A 6,933-nucleotide genomic window follows, 5' to 3' on the forward strand; every position below is an offset into this window, starting at 1 on the left:
TGACAGCTTATCAGTAAGTTGTCGTTTAAAATGTTTTCTACCCTGGGAGTGTACCTCAGTGATGATAGCCATGTATAATTCATAAAGGAAAATAGATTTAAATAAGCCTGCTCAGTAGTTCAGGGTGTGAAAATTCAACAAGCTAGTTTCTTTTCACTGTGCCTGCAGTCACTTTTCCTCCTTCAAGCTCCCACATTCTGCATTGTATTTACTTTTTTGTATTTCGGATCATAATATAATTTGTTTCCAAATGTACATTTAAAGAAGGCAACTTTGAGTGACACAAGAACAGCACAGTAAATGAAAAGTAGGATGGTATTTTCATGTAAATCACATTTTATAAATATTTAAATTACTTTCTTTTGCAGAATAAAAGTGTATGAATACACTTTACATTTAAGCTACAAATTATGCTGAAGGAGTTTTACCTTGTAGAGTTATTGTTCACAACAATGTATATTAAATTTTTTCTGTTCTTACATAATTCTTCAAGACTTTTTACTGGCTGAGGTCATGAGAAGGCCAGAGATAATCCATCTGAACTTGACCATCTGAACTAAGTGTCATAAAACTCGACAACAACAAAAAATTTTTATGCATCCTCAAAATCTTAAAATTTGAGACAGTGAATATCAAAGTCACATTTTATTTGGAAGAGTGGTAACTGTAAAATATATGACTTACAAAAATACAATCTAATCACACTAATTCCTATCCTGCTAATTTGGATTTTGCAATAATTCAAAGATGATGTATATACATTAGGAAAAAAATGGTTTTGATTTAAAAGGAAGGACACCAAGGCATCAAATCTGAGCGTTTTGAATCCAAGGTTAATGAAATGGTGGTGAAATAAAACTCATTTGTTTGTGTGCTTATTGCGTCAGGAATTGTGATCTGGTTAGGATGTTATTTCCACCAATGTTCAAATGTTTATGAAGTATATAATAATATTCAAATTTTTCATAAAGAAAACTAGAGAGGTTGACTGATTTATCAAAGGTCAATTGACTAAAAGAGTCAATTAATACGAACCCAGTCTGTCTGAATAGAAAATAAAAGATTTGAATTAAAATTATTTTAATATGCTTTCAATGTATGTTTTGAAATCCTAAGTCTCCTGTGGAAAAAGACTTTTGTGTAGGTAACATATTATTAATTGGTGTAGGTTTATTCTGAATTATCATTTTCCATTGCCTAAATTTACATTGATATTTTAGTTGGAAATGTGGATGTATTACTTAAAAGCAAAAAAGTTAAAAAGTATTTAATCATTCTAATTTTTTTTCTCCCTCTGCACTGTTTAATTAGTAAGTTTTTACTGTATTAAAGGTGTATCTCTAAAAATAATTTAAGATGCAGAATGCTTGCTAAATAGCTTTCATGATCTATCATACTAAATATATCATGCACCGATTATCTAAAAGTAGGTAATGCCATATCAAATTTGGGAAAATAAACAGCAAAAGATAATTTTGTGTTAATATGTATAATTATCATTTTCCTTATCTCTGAGGCCCAGTTGATAATTTACATTTAATAAGAAAATAAATGTCTTTTAAGCTGATTGATCATTACACAATAGAACATATAACACAACCTCAGGCATTGTTGGTTTTCAGTGACTTCTTTAAAAAAAACAAAAAACAAAAACAAATAATTCATCCTCTCCTATCTATCCTCAAAGATTGTTTGCTGATTAATACACTGAAGTTTAGACAGAAGTATCCGATGCATAACAAAAGCCAAAATTTTCCATGTTTCTTTTCTAAAAACAGACATTGGAATCAATGAGGCAGTATTTAAAAATAACAATATAGTAAAATAGACTTTGAAAAAATATGACTAATTATGGTTACTAGATTTCAAATATTGAGAAAATAATGTTTCAGAAAATAAATAAATGATGAATATAGCACATCCCAAAATACCAAGGGAACTGTTGTTTTTCACTTTTGTTTGTATATCTTTGTGGTTTTTGAGTTTTACATGGTAGTTATCTAGGTGAGAGGTTTTTGATGAATAGATCTGTGTTGCTTTACATTCAACTCATTTGCTTTCTAGTCAACAATGATATGGTGATGAGACAGGAGAAAATAAGATTATGGCAAAGACCCAAAATGATAGCAGCTTAAATAAAATTAGAGGTTTCTTTCTTTTTCTCTCACACAGAAGTTGAGCTGATGTGGCAACTCTGCTCTGCAAAAGTCCTCATGTGCCCAAGCTCTTTTCTCTCGTTGTTCCACCTTTTCTAGGGAATTACCTTCGCTTGCGTGGTCCATGATGGTTCATTACCAGGTGTACCTTCTAACTATGAAGGAGGATGGCTTCGACCTTGAGCAGCTCTGGACAGAAATCCACTGGAATCTTCTCTCCACTTCTATCTCTTTACCCAGCATCTTCTCCCCACCTTTCCTTCCCCTAAAGCCACAGATCTCATTCCTCTTCATCTGCTGAGTCCACTGGAACCTGGGGTCTCAGCTATACACCTGCACTTCTGCTGGGGCACCTGTAAGGGACCCCAACCTGATAGGGCTGAAAGCTGGCAGTGCAGTAGGCTCTGCTGGAGTGTGAGGTGAGAAAGGCACCCCCTAGCTCTAGGTGGAGTCTTCCACATCGTGTCTGCAGGAATTTTTGTATTTACTGGAGAGAGCAAAGACATATCTTTCAGGAAAAGAACTGAGAGATTATTTTCCCCACCATCCTCACCTTTCTCTCCTCAGTCTGCTAGGGAACCGAGTAGAGATTGTGTGTGCTTCGTCCCTCAGTTATGTCCAACTCTGCAACCCCGTGGTCTGTAGCCCACCAGGCTCCTCTGTCCATGGGGGTTCGCCAGGCAAGAATACTGGAGTGGGTTGCCATGCCCTCTTCCAGGGGACCTTTCCAACCCAGGGATCAAACGTACGTCTTTTGCATCTCCTGCATTGAAAGGTGGGTTCTTTACCACTAGTGCCATCTTGGAAGCCCAACTCTGCTCTGCAAAAGTCCTTATGTGCCCAAGCTCTTTTCTCTTGTTCCACCTTTTTTAGGGAATTACCTTCGCTTGCGTGGTCCATGATGGTTCATTACCAGGTGTACCTTCTAACTATGAAGGAGGAGAAGGAGGGAGGGGAACACCCGTCTACTTCCTTAAAAGTTATGACTTGGAGGTTGTAGATCTTCTTGCCTCCTCCCACATCCTATTGGCCAGAAATTAGTCACATGGGCCCACCTAACTGCAAAGGAATCTGGGAAATGTAGTTTTTAACGGACTAGCCTGTGCCCCTAAAGTTCTATTCTTATATAACAAACCATTAACGAATACGTTAGCTCCTTCTGCCATATTCAGTATCCATAATGAAAAAAAAATACAACTTTAAAAATAAATATACACTTCAATTTGCCATTTGTAATGTGGTGATACCAAAATTATAGGTTCAGAAAAATAATCTGCTAATGACTTTTTTTGTAATTAATAAACTTTATTTTTTAGAGCAGTTTTAGGTTCACATCATAATTGAGCTGAAAATAGAGATTTTCCACATATTCCCTGCCCCAACACATGTCTTTCCCATGATCATATCTTGTCATTATAAATTTGTCCAAACCCACGTGTGGAGTGTTGTCACTTCGGTCGTGTCCGATTCTGTGCAGCCCTATGGACCATAGCCTGCCAGGTTCCTCTGTCCGTGGGATTCTCCAGGTAAGAATACTGGAGTGGGTTGCCATGCCCCCCTCCAGGGGATCTTTCCAACCCAGGGATCAAACCCACGTCTTCTGCATCTCCTGCATTGGCAGGTGGGTTCTTTACCACTAGTGCCATCTTGGAAGCCCAAACCTGTAGCATGTACAATATTAAAAGTGAATTCTTGTGAACTTTGGGTGATAGCAAGACATCAGTGTAGGTTCATCAGTTGCAACAAATGTACTCCTCTGGTGTAGGATGTTGATAATGATGACATTTTCTATATAAGTTACCAATCTATTGCCTTGCAACTCTAATTAAACACTTCATTGCTCAGCATATGATTTCTAATCATTTTCCCCCTGCCATCTGGCTTCATGTAAAGCTTTCTCAGCGGGGGCACTGGAGGGAACCTGGAGGCAGAAGGACTCTTCATCCTGGTTCTGGTGTGTGTTTTTTCTCAGCAGGGTCCTCTGGTGTGTGGCAGTCACCAGTGCATGGCATCCCTTGTGGGCAGTCTCCCCTGACACCCAGAGGGAGGTTTCCCAGCGTACTTTCCCCACCAACAGATTCCAATGAGCTTCATGTGGCCAGCTGTCCGTGGATGGCTTCCCCCTGGCACCCTAGAGGGCAGATTCCCAGTGATTCCGGGTGCCAGGGAACCACAGCTGACTTCTCTTCCATACACTGGGCCATAGCCATGCCCTCACAAGTGAGGTCTGGATCTCAGTCCTGGAGACAGGGTCCTACTGCAAATTTGTTCCTGCCTTGAGTGCTGTATTTCAGCCTTAGGGGTAGAATCTTCTATTCCTATATTCTTTCAAGTTAACTCTACTTCTTAATACCCAAGCCTCAGGTACTCTGATGATTCTCTGTTACAGTTAATAAATATGTATTTTTCATATTCCCTGTTGAATTTGAATAGATTCTGCTTCCTGATTGGATCTTGTTTGATATAAATGAGGAAAGTCAGTCATATCAAGACAACCAAAGAGTTTCCCCATTTTCTTTGTGGAATGTAAGAGGCTACAGAAAGAAATGGGAAAACTTGTGACATCCTCCTGTGTCATTTTTGAAGTCCACGATAAATGTGAATACTCAGATATCCTGAGAATATCATGGAAGTAAATATACAAATCAAACCTGACAGCAACAAATTGTTTATGAATTAAAACTTTTTGTGTCTGAAAGTAGTGAGCATTCATGGGAACAGAATCAATGTGGGTGTTTTAAAAAATGCAGTAGTTATGCTGTGATATTTTTAATTCTTTATCAACATCAGATAAAAAAAACCCAAGCCTTTAGAGTGTCCTCCAAAAATTGTGTTCCTTCTCCTACACTATTCTCTTTGCACTTCTAGGGAAGAATATTCACATTAAGTATAGGAAAATGTTTCATTTTGATAGTAAATTATGCTGCTTTCTGCATGACTTCATAGTGATGTATTTGTTTTAGACAGGATTATTAGCTGCCCTGCATCCCTAGCCTAGAAGGAGTCTTTCAAAGCTGTAGCTCTGGAAATTAAGTTGGATATAAGATGGAATTTTGTTAACAGTTTCAGTTGGGATGTAATACCAAGAAATGTTAAGGTGTTAATTTCTTTTTCTAAACCAACGCTGGGCATAAGAGAATGAGGACAAATATGTGCAGTTCTAAAGGCAGGGTGTACTTTAGGAGTAGCAATTTCTTCCATTTAGTTACCATCATTCTCCCGCGTTACGAGTATATATTCAATGCAAGTTTAAAAAAATTACTGTTTATAGATTTAAATGATTATTTTAGAATTATCTCATATATGTATTTTATTTAGAAATATATGTTGGTTTTATCAGCAATTTTTGCTTTGCATGTTTTTGTTACCATTTTTACTTCAATTTTATAGATTTCTTTAAAAAAAGTAAGAGTGAAAGTACTGGTCGTTCAGTCATGTCCAACTCTTTGCCATCCCGTGGTCTGTAGCCCGCCAAGCTCCTTTGTCCTTGGAATTCTCCAGGCAAAACTACTGGAGCGGGTTGCCATTTGCTTCCCAGGGCAATCTTTCCAACCCAGGGATCAATTCTGGTCTCCTGCATTGCAGGCAAATGCTTTACCAACTTAGCCACCAGTCAAGCCCCAAAACTACCATCTAATGCCACTTTAGAGATCGCAGGAAGTGTGCTATAGAAGCTCCTAAGAAGGAGAGAATGATAAGATGTTGTATTTTCCTTGAGTCCCATTTTCATAGGTGTCTTTGCATAATGAAGCATATGTATTTAGAGTCTTGTGTTTCTGTATTTCCGATCAAGTTTCTTGAAGTTCTTAAAAGTTTTCTTTAGTGGTTTTTGTTTAAACCTAGTTTTCTCTTACAGAAAGCTATGTAAATTCGGGTAAATCTTCATTAACTCTAATCAGAACTGTATATGGGTGGCAGATGTTTAAATTTAATGAACTCTGGCAGTGGGTTGTTGTATATGGAGTCAATAGGTGCATATTTAAAACATTTTTTTCAGCATGAAATGTTTATTTTTACGTTTTAAAGCATCATATATACATTTTTCTTCGGTATTAATTATTTTTACATGCAGCCTGTTTTCTTTGGAATTTGTTTTTCTTCTGTAGCAGAAACTCAACTACCTTTTCAAGTTATTTCTGTTGTCTTTAGTTTACTTTAGTCATTGTATTCAGTAAGAAACGTAGGCATGTTGAAGGATGAGATCCGGGCATGGAATTTTAGGAAGCTCCTTCAAGGGAAAACAAAAAGTGAATATCGTGAATTAGAAATCCAAGTATCTTGGGAGTACTGTTGTTGAAATAACCTATTTGTGTACGTCACTCTGCATTATCTCTCCGTTGTTAACTTTTCAATATGTATTTGTGGAACAAATGAAAATAATCCAGATGAAAGTGTATATATATATATATATATATATTTTTTTTTTTAAATAGGAGTACTAGATTCTCTCTTAAATTCAGACTTTCAAGGTACCAAACCTTAAGATAGTTTTCAGCTGGGGAAGTATGCAAGTGCCTCACGTCAACGTCAAAATTTAAATCCACTGCAAAATCCCCACTAAAATTTAGCCCTGAACACATGAAAATAATTCACAGCAATGGAGCAGTTTAGATTCCCTGCCTGCTCTCTGTCCTAACAACTTGATCTATTCTGCCTTACTTCCTACTGTCACGGTGTCTTGCAATTGCCAATGACAAAGCCATCACAAACTCCTAACCTGTTTCTTTGACACTGGGTCTGGAATAGTAATACCAATGTTCTAGTTCATAAACTCAAA

Source organism: Bos mutus, chromosome 13 (assembly GCF_027580195.1).
Source record: "Bos mutus isolate GX-2022 chromosome 13, NWIPB_WYAK_1.1, whole genome shotgun sequence".
Lineage (NCBI taxonomy): Eukaryota > Metazoa > Chordata > Mammalia > Artiodactyla > Bovidae > Bos > Bos mutus.